The 16,557-nt window shown below is 37.1% G+C and overlaps 1 pseudogene; it reads right to left on the bottom strand.

The window, feature by feature from the left end:
• Positions 1-1,025: 1,025 nt before the first annotated feature.
• Positions 1,026-16,450, bottom strand: LOC122019340 (annotated as a pseudogene).
• Positions 16,451-16,557: the final 107 nt, after the last annotated feature.

The following is a 16,557-nucleotide window of genomic DNA, read 5'->3' as shown; positions in this document are numbered from 1 at the left end:
TCGGATTCGGAAGATGCTCGATCTCATCATCGGTAGATTGAATGTTGGGGTCCTCCTCCCGCAGATTCATTATTTGCTTTCCCTTCCGAGCTCGAGATGATGCACCTCCGCGGCCTCCTTCCATTGTAATTGAAAACGAAAGCGCGTAGAGATTAGAGAATACGAAAATGAGATTAAGAGTAGAGAAGATGTGTGTGAAAAATGATGAAATGAGCTCTCTATTTATAGAGTTTTGATGGTAACGGACACTAAATCATAGTCATTGATCAAAAAACGGTCAAATGATCCTAACCGTTGAAAAAAAATACCTAAAAAACCCTCCCAACGGCTACGAACCGCCGGTTAACCGGCGGTTCCAACGGCTATGAACTGCCGGTTAACCGGCGGTTCAAGCCGTTTTAAAAAAAAAAAAAAAAAAAAAATGTACGGCTGAACCGCCGGTTCAACCCGCCGATTCAACCCGCCGGTTCGCCGATTTTTACATCTAATGAACCGGAACCAGCATGGCAACTTGCCGGGCCGGTTCCGATTCGGCCCGGCGAACCGGGTCAACAGGCAACCGACCCGTTGACCCTGTTACGGGCCCGGGCCGGGTCCAGGCCAGACCCGGCCCGGGGTCGGGTCTACTTACTCATGTTTAGGATTTTTCAAATTGAATTCGAATTCAGATAAATTAAATTTTTTTTTATAATATTCTTAGTTCAATCCGAACTCATCCGATGCATCTAAAATTAGATCCCTTGTTAATGATTTGTATCGATTACATATTCATCCCCTAACATAATTTAAATGACTTGATTGAATATTTATTTAAGAAAATAATATCTTAAATTAGAAAGCAAGAAAAAAAAATCTTCCTTGCCTAGTCCCATGAACTAAAGAATGCACCCCTTCAATAAGTGTGTTATTAAATAATTTCGATGTTTAAATAAAGATTTAAGTTAAAAAAATATTATATTTATTAATAAAATATATATTAAGCCGAGATCAAGTAACGGTTGATAAAGAAAAAAAAACCTAGAGAGTAATTTGTCAATGTAGTTTGACAATAGACTTGCTAACATTACATTTACAATTAGACAACAAGCCAAAAGGTACACAATCTAACACAAACTTGATGTTCTACCATCCAACTTGTTGGAAGAAATGCCACATAAGATTGACAATTACAGAAACACTTAGTGCTGGGATAAGAGATGATAGAACAAACAAGATTTAGTTTCCTTCATTTTGAGATCTGTACCTCAGCCTTCCTCCCAGTCGATGTCGTCCTCTTCGTCACCGGATTCAGTCGCCTCCATGTTCAAGTCCACAAGTACATAATTTTCACCTGAACCTATTATTAGTAACATGATGAGAGAATAGTGTCGAATTTCAATGTTAGATGCAATCATTCGATGAACTGAGTCAGATACAATATGAAAGTATCTCAATATCACTGTCAAATGATAATTTTAGAGAGACCTCCACTTGAAAAATAAGAAACTTTCTTACTAATCAATAAGTAGAATTGTTAGTGCCCACAACAAACCCATGCAGGAAAAAAGATTCGAGATTTAATTGCTTAGAACTAAGTCAGCATGGTCTATCTCATGTGATCCCACACACAAACATGTATGATGTATCGTTACTAGAACAAACGATTAACATACCGTGTGTGCGCAGGCTTGTGTGTCAAGTATGTAATGTGAGTTTGTCGCTACTGCACTCAATTGAAAAAACTGAATGACACTGAAACTGAATGAGAATGGACAAACCGGAAGTTGGAGCATCTTCCCACTCCACAATATCTTCTTCATAAACTTGTCGTTTAGATTTCTTCCCCGCTTGGCATTCTGTTTCAGAAACACCATCATCTTGCATCTGAGTTCTGTCTATTCCTTGTTGTATGCTTAAAGCTTCTTCCTGTTCTTTCTGCCTCTTTAATATAGCTTCGTAGTACGCCTTGAGATACTCATCCTAAAAGGAACATACATGTTGTATAAAAGTAGATTGTATACATGATCAGGCATTGAGACCAAATGATTGCAATTTCAATACTAGCCTGTATACTCTTCTCATCTTCTTTTGCATCTTTTGATTTTTTGTCATCACCAGGATCAGAACTTTTATCTGCATTTATCCTATCTCCTCTTTGCTCTTTTGTTAGATTCATTCCTTCTTTAATCATCCATGGAGGTATAACCTTCATAGAGGCAGTCTTTTTGTCAGACTCACCATCTTCGTCCTTCACTTCTACACCAGATAAAGCAACTTCAACCTGTAAATTTAATTTAACAGAATATTGTTAGAAGTCCGACAAATTAGTAACACCCAATAGAGATTTTATCGAATGTTGTACAACAAACTATTAACTGTAAATGCATAATGGCAAGGATAACCATAATCAGCTATTTAATGCATCTCCAGTTAAAAACAAGTAGGGCATTCACATCACCATTTGCTCGAGCAGCTGCATTTGCCCTAGCTTCCCATGCATTCAGACTTCCAAACTCTGGAACAGGTATGTCCTTCACTCTTGCAATCTGAACAGCCAATGGTTTAAGCTGCACCTGCATTCGAATCAGTTTCAAGAAACATGAAAACACAAGATGCCAGATTTTAATATAGCCATCAACACTAGGCTTCAGAATTTACAGAGCAATAAATTTAGTTTTGGCTAGACAGTAGAGTTGCAAAGTTGAGATATCTGTAAGCTGATCTAATATAAAATTTTGGCTCACACTTTTCTAGTCAAAGTGAGACAAATTGCCAATTCTCAAAAAAATTTGAGTTGATTAGAAGAATTCCACACGATCTCAGACTCGGAGCAAGAGCTCATGTGAGATCTAAGTCAGAGAAACAATGTTGATGCAACGGCTTTAGAAAATAGGTAGAGATCATGTGATGAAGATATTCTTCTATAGCCATTGCCTTTTAAGTAGGATCAATTTTTTTCATTTGTAATATGAATAAACTATTCGTAGTAAGATGCTAGCTTGTGAATTCCTTTCTATTATATAGTTGCCAAATGCGTAACTTTTGAGCCACAGGAACAACCATTGTTCCATTCTCCTAAATTTACAAAATCTCCAACGAGTTCTATGAAACAACTTCAGGAGCTGAACTAAAGTCTGTGTAGTGAACTAAGTCCCCAAAGTCAACTTGACAAAACCATATGCACACAACATTGCAGTATGTTAAGCAGGTATCCCAGAACGTCGGACAGATTCTACACACATCAAGCTTAATAAATATGAGACAGTATATGATATCTTACACTACGTCTTAGCAAAAAGTCTGTCACATACCCAGATTTGTTTCACGTAGAATATATGTTGTTCCCAGCAAATACATAGAAGAGGGAACTGAGTGGTGTTTAATCAAACCTCCATCTTTTGAAGCATGTCTTTCAATTTTTCACGTCTCCGTTTTCTAGCATTGTCATCGCCATCCCCCATTTCCTCTGCAGCAAGCTTATCGCTCTCAGCAACAAGTTCACCATTGCAGTTTTCACAGTGAAAATACTCATCAGTGATGCTTACAAGTTGTAGTGCATCAAAAGCTGAATATCTGAGTAGAAAATCGACAATCCCCACAGTCGAGCACTGAAAAACAGATTGATTTCGAATGTTCTTTACAGAGATAATTATTATCTAGTTACCTTCTCCCGCAATTGGGGCATATGTATTCTTGAATGGTATTCCTGCTGTCTAATTCATCCTTTATCTTTTTCTTCATCCGATGCATTCAATACCTTACAACCTCATAGATCTACATTTCACAGAAGTACAAGATACAGATTTAAAACACATAAAATTCATCTTCACATACAGAAACAGAAGTTACAATTAAAAGAAACATCAACAAATCGTGCAAATTTTAAAAATTATATACAGCTATAGGAGATTAAGGTCAAGCTACAGCAGAGTGCATGTGTAGCACACAGACACTTAGTCAAATAGTCTCCTATCCATATTAAAAAGCAATTAAAATAACACTTCATTCGTAACATAATAGTTTGATGAATCTATACATAATATTTGTCAATGTTTACACTAGCTAACATCCTAATGCAATCCTCCTCTTTTATCCGTGCTTGGAATCGGCCATGGTAGAGTTTATCCATCATGGGCGGAGTTAGAAATTAAAATAACAAGTACAACAGAATATTTAAGTTGGCGTGTGTGTGTGTGTGTTAAAATAACTAACAAAGTAACGCATAAAAAAAGTAATTTTTAAATCTGCCACTTAACATATTGGACCATTCATTCTTATCCAATCTATCTGAATGAAAATTTTACATCTATCACAAAACTTAGGAAATTTATCAACCAAATCATACAGGAGAAAATGTTATATTTAACAGAACATATTAAAAACGGATATAAATGATGTCTTTTTAATGGTCATGACTCATCACTGTGTTTAATGTTCACATCACTGAACTATAGATTCTTTATACAAGATCCCCATGTGCATCTGTGTACTGTGTAATTGATCTTTTATAGGAAATAATTTATCTAACAAAATCTAATATTATATTCAATGTATTCTTCTTTACCATAACCCTCAATTTGACTTGGAGAGACATGTAGTTAATCTCATACCAGCTACAAAAAAAAAATTAATGGACATCGTTTAGGATTTGGGATAGAAGGGCTAAATCCAATTACTCTATGGAGTATAAACTATGGAATTTCAATTGAGGAAAAAAAATTAAAAAAAACAGTTGAGATAAATGTTGAAACTATAGTAGCCAAAATTTAATAATTCTAATGGTAATATCCATCCAAATGAGAGAACTAGAGTATTTATAGTATAAGGAAGGAGTCACCGTGGTCTCCTTCCTTAATCTTTTTTCTATTACCCTTTTCTACAATTTCATACTATGACTCATTAGTTTAATACCCCTATAGTTTGCATAATTTTGTACATCTCTCTTGTTCTTATATAAGGGAACTAGAGTATTTATCCTCTATTGATCATGCATTTTTTCCATTTTCAATATTATGTTAAATAATTTTGTAAGTCATCCAATCTCTTGTTTCCCTAGGCGCTTCCATACATCTATCAGAATATCATTTGGTCCAATGGTTTTCCATTGTGCATCTCATTTAAAGCTTGTTCTACTTCTGAAGTTCTACGATAAAAATTTAAATTTCTATGCTCATTTGACCTACTTAAATTACCAAAGTTAAGTTGATCACAAAAATACCTCTTCCACCGCTCTTTTATTTCTCCATCATTTACTAGTATTCTATTACATTCATCTTTAATACATTTTATTTGGATAAGATTTCTTGTCTTTCTTTCTCTCACTCTAATTATTCTATAAATGTTTCTTTCCCTTTCTTTTGTATTCAATTTTTTATATAATCGTTCAAAAGTTCCATTCTTTGCTTCATTCACTATTGTCTTAGCTTCTTTTTTTGGCTATTGTATATTTTTTTAAGTTTTCCTCGGGTTTACAAATATATAATTCTTTATAAGTTATTCGTTTTTCCTTCACTTTCTCTTGTACTTTCTCATTCAACCACCAAAATTTTTTACTTAGTGGTGCATGTCTCTTTGACTCACCGAGTACCCTCTTAACTACTATTTTCAACTTTAATATCATCTTATCCTATGTCGTATTAGAATATATTTCACCTAATGCTCGTACTCCTACCTTCTCCGTAAATATATTTTGCTTCCCATCCTTTAACTTCCACCACTTAATTTTAGGAGTCGTATATATTTTCTTTCTATTGATACTATATTTGAGGCGTATATCCAACATTACTAACTTATGTTGGATAGTTAAGCTTTATCTAGAGATGACTTGCAATCTTTATAAATCTTTCTATCCTTCTTCCGAACCATAAGAAAGACAATTTGCGATTTATTATTCCCACTTTTGAACGTGACTAAGTGTTCTTCTTTTTTCTTAAAAAACGTATTAGTTAATATAAGCTCATATGCTATCGCAAAATTTAATATAGTTTCCCCTTCCTCATTTCTCGTTCCAAACCCATAATCCTCTTGTACCTTCTCATATTCCTCATTTTTTCACTCTAACATGTTCATTTAGATCACCTATTAAAATCATTTCATTTGGCGGAATGTTTTGTAATATTTCATCTAAGTCATCCCAAAACCTTGATTTGGTAGTTTCATCTAATCATACTTGCGGTGCATATATGCTAATTATGTTCATAGTTTCTTTCATCACTATTATCTTAAGAGCTATAATTCTATCCTCTTTTTTAACTATTCCTACAACTTCAACCATTAACGAACTATCTACAACAATACACACTCTATTTCTTGTTTTACTCTTTCTTGTGTACCATAACTTCAAACCCGAGTTCTCTATCAGTTTTGTCTTCTCGCCTATCCATTTTGTCTCTTATACACACAAAATACTAATTCTTCTCTTAATTGTCATATCCACTGCCTCCATTGATTTACGAGGATTCCTATATTATTAGTTTTCCTATTATATTTGTTCTTATCCAACCTATGGTGTGAGAACTCTTGCCTATTGAACACTACACTCAAATTCTTATGGAGATGTAGCGGTCCTTGCCGATACGTTACAGTCGGACCCTACTGTTGGGACCTTTGTGCCCGCTAGAGGGGGGTGAATAGCGGTTCGTCGCGCTTGCGTCGGTTTGCTTCGTCTTGTTGTTGATATGCAGCGGAAATGAGATACAAGACTCATACAATGCTAACTCAAGGATTTACTTGGTATCCACCTCAAGAAGAGGTGACTAATCCAAGAATCCACACACGACACGCTATCTCCACTATGAAAACCTCCTTCTCGATCGCAATCAGAGGCGGAGAAGCCTCGTACAAACTCACGCACAACATAAACACCAATACAAGAAGAAATTACAAGAATACAAGTAAATACACCATTCTTCTTGCTACTTGGTGTTGCCTCTTGAACCTTGGAGATGCTCCCCAAGTGCCTTCAAGAACTGGCGTGAGTGCTGAAGAAATCGCTGTGAAGATCGCACAAATCTCGCAGAAAACAGATCGCAAAAATCTGCGGAGAAAATGCTCCGCCCAGGCTTTAAACAGTGCTCCCAATCGATCCAATTCATCCCCAATCGATTGTCACGTCAGCACCGCTTCATCGCAGCCATCCATCACCTGCATCCTGTGCAATGGTCACTTCCCAATCGATCGACCGATAGATTGGGACTGCCTGAATCGATCGCCCGATTGATTCAGCACCTTTCTGTGCTCTCGCGTCTACGCGCGAGCTTCTGCTTCCCAATCGATCGACCGATCGATTGGGACTGCCTGACTCGATCGCCCGATCGATTCAGAACCTTTCTATGTTCTCGTGATCGCGCGAGAACTTCCCTGCCCAATCGATCGGCTGATCAATTGGCAGCTCCCAATCGATCGCCCGATCGATTGAGAAGGCTTATGTGCTCGCGATTTCACCTCCCAATCGATCGACTGATCGATTGAGCCTTCCCAACTCTAATCGATCGACTGATCGATTGGACCCTGGTTTAATCGATCGCCCAATCGATTGACCAGCCTGGACTTGACTCAAACTCAAGTCCAAAGCCTCCAACCCAACTCCTGGTCAACCGTGACCTGTTGGGTTTCCATGCCTAGCATTTGGCCACACCCGACCAACCTCCTTCTAACCTCCTCCATCAGCCTTGCGTCCCTCGGATATCTACCATCCTTTACTTCTTGCCTTTAGGAGCTTCCTTCGGCCTCATCCTAGTTGTCGGAGTATACCACCACACTCGACTAACCTCGAACTAGCATTCTAGCCTCCTCCATCAGCCTTGCGTCCCTCGGATATCTCCCCATCCTTCACGCCTCGCCTTCAAGAGCTTCCTTCGGCCTCATCCTAGTTATCGAGTTCTCCTTGCCAAGTCACACTAGAACTTACCTTGCCAAGACCACATGCTTGGACTTACAACCTTTGCCAAGATCACACTTGGACTTTCCGTTGCCTGGCTCCTCACCAGGACTTTCCAATTGCCTGGCTCCTCACCAGGACTTTCTCCTTTGCCAAGATCACACTAGGACTTTCTAATTTGCCTAACCTCCAGTTAGGGCTTCCACCACCGCCTAAACTCCAGTTAAGACTTCCAATTTGCCTAACATCCAGTCAGGACTTCCACCACTGCCTAAACTCCAGTTAGAACTTCCATACGCGTAACCTCAAGTTAGGACTTTCATACGCCTAACCTCCAGTTAGGTCTTCCATACGCCTAACTTCCAGTTAGGACTTTCCCAGTCAAGTCTGCTGTCAGCCTTGACCTACTTGACTTGTATTCTCATCAATCTGGTCAACCCTTTGACCATCTCCATAACCGGACGATTACTCCAGCAATCTCCTTATATTGTCAAACATCAAAACTCAAATCCCGACTCAAGCTTGACTCAACTCAAGCTTAGTCAACTTGTCAAACTTGACTTAGGGAAATTGCCCCAACACCTATAACGTGAACTCTTGCATATTTAGCACTACACCCGAGTTCTAGAGATGCAGCAGTTCTTGCTGAGACGTTACAGTTAGACCCTACAACAGGTTCCTCAACCTAGCATTAGTATAATAGTTTAATGGATTCATTCATTGAATATTTGTGATAGTTTTAACGTTAGCTGACAACCTAACGCAACTCTCCTCCCATATCCAGGCTTAGAATCAGCCATGACTGGTTCGTCACAAGCCCAAATACTTGAGCCCAAATTAAAGATATTGTCCAACTCAGTATATCACCCTATTAGCCCATAACTCAAGTGAAATTAAACCTTGGTATCACGATCATGGTAGTTAAGATTGCATTCTGGATCTTAGAATCTTAATTCTTACAATCCAAACTAAAGTAAACAATGATATGAATTGAACTAGGATCTCACAGACCTACAATCCTCGACTAGTAAAGCAATTGCTAGACATTAGATGATTATCTCCTACAGAAGGAAATAATTGATACAAGAAGCACCATAGATATCGCAAACAACCTGTGCATAGTCCAAACAACAGTATGAATGAGTGTGCAACTTTGTTTTCTCTTCAACATCTTTAATTATCTGTTGGCCGTCACCTGTGGCAGCTACAGCTGTACTAAATATTTTTGCCCCTTTAACTGACTGCAGAATTTGAATGATGTAATCCAAGTTAAATAAAATACAGTGTCAAAAAAGTATCACTAAAGTTGTAAATTTTATGTTTTTTTCTACAAAGCAAAGAATCTTAAGCCAAAATGATACTTATTGTTGTTAAAGTTGCTAAAATAACATTACATTCAATCATACTGGAGTGGAATTAGTTAAAAAATCATTTCACAGACTAACCATTGCAGCTCCTATCACAAAAACATAGTTATGATTAATAATTTGGATTGTCTTACATATGCCCACATATATCAAAGTACATAGGTGTTCAGAACCTTTTGCAATGCATTAATCCCATATATCAAGATTATCAATGCTCATACTCAAAAACAAATTGGCAACTGAGTAGTGACGTCAAATCTTATCCATAAAATCTTGATCTTATATTGAAACATTTATTTTAAAGGTTGCCCCATAGTAAACATTTATGGAGGAGAATAACAAATGATACGGGATACAATTAATGATTCCTTAAAAATTCAACTAATGGCCCTATTTTATACATATCAGCTAACACAGCTTCATCATGATACAACAACAACAACAACCAAGCTTTTTCCCACTAGTACATGTCCGTACCATCTTAAACGTGTCTCTCGGAGTTTTTCCTCAATAGATGCAACTCCGACTTTCTCTCTAATGCTCTCATTTCTTATTTTGTCCATCTTCGTATGTCCACATATCCACCTTAACATCTTTATCTCTGCAACTCTCATCTTCTGCTCATGAGCTTGAGTCATAGCCCAACATTCAGCTCCATATAATATAGCAGGTCTAACTGCAGTTTTATAGAACTTACCTTTAAGTTTAAAAGGTACTTTACGATCACATAAAACACTCGACACTCCCCTCCATTTCACCCATCCTGCTTGTATTCTATGTAAGACATCTCTCTCAATCCCTCCATCATTTTGTAAAAATGATCCTAAATATTTAAATCTTTCGGTTCCGGGCAACTCGTCCTCTCCTATCTTAACAATTGTTTTATTACTTCTAATATTACTAAACTTAAATTCCATATATTCTGTCTTTAATCTACTAATCTTAAAATTTTTCCCTTCTAGTGTTTCCCTCCAAGATTCTAGTTTAGCATTTACTCCTTCACGTGTCTCATCTACCAAAATAATATCATCTGCAAATGAGTTCGTCCATAATTAGTGTAAAAAGATAGGGACTTAGAGTTGATCCTTGATGTAACCCTATCTTTATTGGAAATGCTTCAGTTACTCCGCCTGAAGTCTTTACTCTGGTCATTACATCCTCATATATATCCTTAATTAGTTCAATATATGTTACGCTAACACCTCTCTTTTCTAAAATTCTTCATATAATTTCTCTTGGGACTCTATCATAAGCTTTTTCTAAGCCAATGAATACCATGTGTAGATCTTATTTTTGCTCCCGATATTTTTCAATTAATTATCTAAGAAGATGAATAGCTTCTATTGTCGACCTTCCAGACATGAACCCAAATTGATTTTCTATCACTGTTGTCTCCTTCCTTAATCTTTTTTCTATTACTTTTTTCCAAAATTTCATAGTATGACTCATTAGTTTAATACCCCTATAGTTTGCACAATTTTGTACGTCTCTCTTATTCTTATATAAGGGAACTAGAGTACTTATCCTCCATTGATCAGGCATTTTTTTCATTTTTAATATCATTTGACCTTGTTTCCCTAAGCACTTCCATACCTCTATCGGAATATCCTAATCATCATATCTACTGCCTCCATTGATATACCAGTGAGAGTTCCTATGTTCCATGTTCCAAATCTTAGATTATTAGTTTTCCTATCACATTTGTTCTTATCCAACCTATGGTGTGAGAACTCTTGCCTATTTAACACTACACCCAAGTTCTCATGGAGATGTAGCGGTCCTTGCTGAGACATTATAGTCGGACCCTGTAACGCGAACTCTTGCATATTTATCACTACACCCGAGTTCTGGAGATGTAGCAATCCTTGCCGAGACGTTACAGTCGGACCTTGCAATGCGTTCCTTCCAGGGAACAACCTAGCATTAGCACAATAGTTTAATGGATTCATTCATTGAATATTTGTCATAGTTTGACGCAGGCTGGCAACCTAACGTAACTCTCTTCCTTTATCCGGGCTTGGGACCGGACCGGCCATGACCGGTCGTCATGAGCTTCATCATGATGACACAACAATATATAGCAATAATGGTGAGGGAATCACTCGATAAAGCAATGATAATCAAGTACACCATAAGGGTAAAGCAAGATAAAATTCAGGAAAAAAACATGCTAGGGGCATAATCTCCTTCATCAACACCTTCATAGTATCAAGGAGTTATAAAAGATATATGACCGAGATTACACAGATTTTCAAATTGTCAATTAATAAAAAAGGTTTAGAATTATTGCCTATAAAAAGGATGGAACAAGACCTAGACCTAACAATGATTTACTAGCTCTTACAAGATTGCGACTTGTTGAATTTTGCCAGATGGTGAACACGGTTTGATCTAAACAAAAATGCACCCATGCATCTAATGATAGCAAGTGATGCAAGCAACACATCGACCAAAGAATAGAGATCATGCAAAGCACTTTGATCACTAACGGATGAAGCACTGGTGAGAAATTCATGGAAAGAATAGAGAGTTATGATACACGGGTGGATGAGAAATCAATGAAGCTCTGCAAAAACAAACTTAGATCACAAAATTGTCTCCACCAAAGGCTGTGCGGAAGGATTTTTTTTCCTAAGCTAGCAGAAAAAAGCCATGGGCTCCACTATTGCATGAGAAAGAGATTCCCAAATCATGTTGGATTCAAACCCTTATTTTGGAGTGGTGAGGATGTAGGTGTTACTATTGGTGGCATCCTTATCAATTGATGCATCAACAAGTTGAGGCAAGCACCAGATCTACAAGTGCGTGACACTCTGGTTGGTACCCTACAGTGTGAAGATCCGGATCAAAAGTGACTTCTAGGGAAAGTATCTTATGGTCATTGTGAATGAAACAATATGGTGGAGAGAATGTAAAGAAAGAGGAAGAGCCATTGTTGGTGAGGCCTGCCTGAGACAAACATAAAAAAAGAAGCAGCCTCTCATTTCAATGGCAGTTACTGTTGTTCTCTGGGCGACTGCAACAGCCCATCTTACAAATTGTTTGATTGCATGGGAGCAGAGCACCACAAGCTTGGTTTGAGGCTTGGTGCTTGAGAATGTTGTATTGATGGCACAGAAATTAATCCAGCCAGTAGCTTCAGCGTTTGAAGATGTCAACCCCACAAAGAAGATGTATAGACAAAGACAATGGTATTATTAGGAATCAAAAAAAAAAGTTAAATGGCAGGAGAAGTGAACAGTGGCTCCAGCACACTTAAAGTCCAGTATTGGAAACAAAATACAATTCCAAAATTCCATAAACATTCAGATAAAGGCCTGCTTTTTTGCAGGTTGATTAGTAGCATTAACAATAAGGGCACACTCTATAAAGTAGGAAACTACAATAGGACTCACTCTATAAAGTAGGAAACTACAATGCTAATATGGCAACCTATAAAGATAAAAAAATAGAATTGAGGGAAATCAAGGAGGATTTAGAAGAAAAATAAGGGCATAAACAAGTTAACATTCATAAGTTAAATACCAATAGAATGTACCCCTCTTTTGATTGGAGGTATAAAGTATGGAAATATTTATAACAACCCACCACTAGATATTAAGACAGATTTGCCATAATAAAAAAAAAAGCAAGTACAAATGGTGCTTACTAAGAGTGAGCAAGTAGTACAATAGTACCAGTGTGGCTCAGCAATGTCTAACCAAGAAATTAATGAGAACATTAATAAGGATTTTGTAGCAACAGGAAATTAGATGGTAGCATGAACCATTCATTTGTAAGTGCTCCTTGAATCTATGGTCATTCCTTGTGGAAATTAACTCAGTTTATACATAGCAGAACAGTGTACAAGATGGTTAGCTATCTCTAAAGGATTGGTAAAAAGAACCAAAACGACAAAAACAAACATAGATCAAGAAGAACATCATGACAATAACCTAGTCAAACAAGATATATATAAATTGGAACCTCTTTCCGGTGATCTCTCATGACCAGCTTCTCCTCTTCAAAATATCGTAAAATACGTCGAAGCTGCTTTGCATGAAGCTTCAAAGTTTTTGCCAAATCTTCCTCCCTCACCCACTGACGTCTGGTAAACACATTAAGGATGAATATATGGCAATCTAATCCATAAAGGAAATCAATGTAACTATTAAAGGGCTCGTGGACAAATGAGATGAAAACCATCCTAACCGGTGTTAATAGCCAGTACAAGCAACTAATTGGAAGTTGACAAACACATTCTAATACGCTTATCCGGAGAATTAATTCTTCAAATTCATTTTCAAACTCACTGCCCAAAACCAATAAACGAAAAAGATACAATTTTGGAGGTCAACGCTGTGCTCATACCTGGTAAGAGCGTCGAGGACTATAACGGCCATGCCTCGGTTGTCGCCTCTACTGTTCTTGGGCTGGTTGTCTCCCTTGAACGGGACGTCATCATAGAACGCCCTCGCCGCGAGCTTCACCAACCTTAACCTACAACGACGAACTCAACTATGAGAGGAGAGATCAAGAAGCGGTATGAAGAGTAGAGAGAAGCCCTAATTAGCCATGGGAGGAAGAAGGGACCTGCTGAAGGGCTGCAAGCTTGGTGGAGGTAGGAATGGCAATGGGGCGGGGCGGGGGCGGGTTTATCATTCCCATCCCCGCCCCCGAATTTTATCCCCGTCCCCATCCCCGCCCCCATACCCGATTTTTCCTAATCGGGGAATCCCCGACCCCACGGGGATTAAATCCTCATCCCCGACCCCGTCCCAGATTTTTTAATCGGGGAATACCATCCCCGCCCCGACCCCCAGCCCCATCCCCGATTTTAAATAATATAACAATACAATATATTCTCAAAACACCAATTACAATAACATAACAATACCATCCTTTTTCAAACCAACATAAGTTTAATTCTTTAATCTATCAAACAAAGCTACTGAAATAATATAATGATGTTTAAAAAAAAGATTAATATTCCAGAATTTAAGAGCAAAATCCACCATCAATAAACAAAGCAATCAAGGTCCAAACAATGCATATGTATCAGGTGCAAAATACAGCATTGCCAAGTCTCAAGGATCATATGAAGGTCCAAACAATGCATATACATCAGGTGCAAAATACATAGCATTGCCAAGCCTTAGGGATCACCAAAACATTTGCCCTGCCACTGCTCTCTCCATTCTCTAACTCATTCCTTTCCTTCTCGTTCTCTAAAGGCCTGTAAACAATATTACAGGAGTAACAAAACAAAATCAATTCAGATATCAATAAAAGAGTGAGAAGAAGATCACCAAAACAATTTTTTTTACTAGAATAAGCATAAAAAATAAATCAAAATGTTACATTGAGTAACAAGAGAATGCATCTTGTTCAAGATCATGGCACCACTTGCGCCTCATGTGGGACAACCTAGCAGATTCGACAAAAGATCACACAACGGAGTATATGGCAATTGGCAAACGCAGTCTACATATCGATTAACAAAAACATGATTTTCCATGTGTCATGCATCATATGATCACACATTTTTGTGTGAAAAGATAAATCAGATATATCAAAATATACTTATTTTTGTATATATTAGTCATTTTTATTGATATAAATATTTTTAAAACTGATCATGTATGCCCACATATTTTATATGCACTATATGGGTTGACCACATATTGCCTGCATTAGCTTTTTCACATCTTACTCAAGATCAAAGGCTTTTTTCATTAATGCTACAACTAATGATAGTCCAACTAATGTGTGATGAACTTCAATATATGGACTCTCTTAGCCAATTGACAAAATGACACAGAACCAGACAATGATACAAAGAGGAGAAAGATAATTGCACATACGACAGGAACAATTCTACAGGAAGGAGAAACATGAGAAGAAAGCAAAGAAAAACCAAATAGAAGAATTCCAAGTCTATAAGAGAACTAATATTATCCTTTTCTACCTGTCTCATCGTACCTCAGCTTGGTATCAGAGTTGCTTTTTGCAACACCAGCATTACTATATAGTTCACGAATCAAAAATCCAAAAATTCCTAGTTAGGTAAGTGTTGCCATATGTACTTCCTCTTAAGTTAGATAAGAGTTGTGAGTCAAAGATAATTCGCAGTGACAGGAGAAAGCATGAAGTTTCTTATAATCATGTCCTTTATAAAGGGGATCTGAATCATCAACCGCCTACTGACAAAGGAACCATCACACATATTCCGAGCGTGAAAAAATAGATAGCCACAAATCGCAGCATGAATTAAAACATGGCATAGACAAAAATCTGACAACTAAAATAACCAAGACAAAATAGGAACAATCCGAAAGGAAAAAATGAGATCGGCACATAATACTAGGCAATAATCTCAAAAACAATTAGAAAACAATTCTAAATTCTATGCAGTAATAGGGAACAATCTCTAAGAGATTAAATTATTATCAGAATATATTATCAGAACATAATTCTAACCTTCTATAGAGTTGCTGTCTGTGACTGTGCGTGAGCATGACTCTGATTCCTACAAAATAATAAGACATATAGAAAAAAAGATTAATTAAATTTAAAACACTTTAATACAATAATAAAAATAACTTACCTCAATATCAGCATCATTGTCAAACTTTTGATCCTTTGAAATTGTAGAATCTAATAAGACAAAATAAATAACAAATATTTTAATGAAAAACAATAAAGAAATAGAAACAATTTCATTTGAAAACTATTTAATACCTTGAATTTCACTCCATAACCAATCTCGAGCACACATCAAAGCCTCAACAGTTTTAGAATGAAGTTTACTACGGTGAGCATTTAAAACTCTCCCACTAGTACTGAATGTTGATTCGGAAGCAACGGTTGTCACGGGAATGGCCAACACATCCTTAGCAATATCATGCAAAATGGGATATTTGATCCCATTTGTCTTCCACCAACATAAGATATCAAACTCACTTGTTCTTGGCAAAAGAGACTCTTCTAAATAATAATCCAAGTCTGACTTATGTTCAGTACTAGTATTAGAATCCATGAACATCTCAAATTTATCAGCATAACTACCACGCTTAGGAAGTGGAGGCCTTAAAGAAGAAGATTGTGAATTTTTCACTTTCTGCGATTGTTTGGATTTCTTCTCATACTCTTCAACCATGTCATACAACTTTTTCTTTAGTTTTTCAATCTCATACGAAGACATATCACCATAAACAAGAGGATAATAAAATTGAACTGTCTTCATCTTGTACCTCGGATCTAAAATACTCCCAATTGCCAATAAACAATTCATTATGTCCCAATATTTTTCAAATTTTACTTTCATATTTGTTGCCATTGTTTTCACCAAAT

This window comes from Zingiber officinale, chromosome 9A, assembly GCF_018446385.1.
Source record: "Zingiber officinale cultivar Zhangliang chromosome 9A, Zo_v1.1, whole genome shotgun sequence".
NCBI classification, from domain to species: Eukaryota; Viridiplantae; Streptophyta; class Magnoliopsida; order Zingiberales; family Zingiberaceae; genus Zingiber; species Zingiber officinale.
This window is presented reverse-complemented; position numbering and strand designations above follow the sequence as displayed.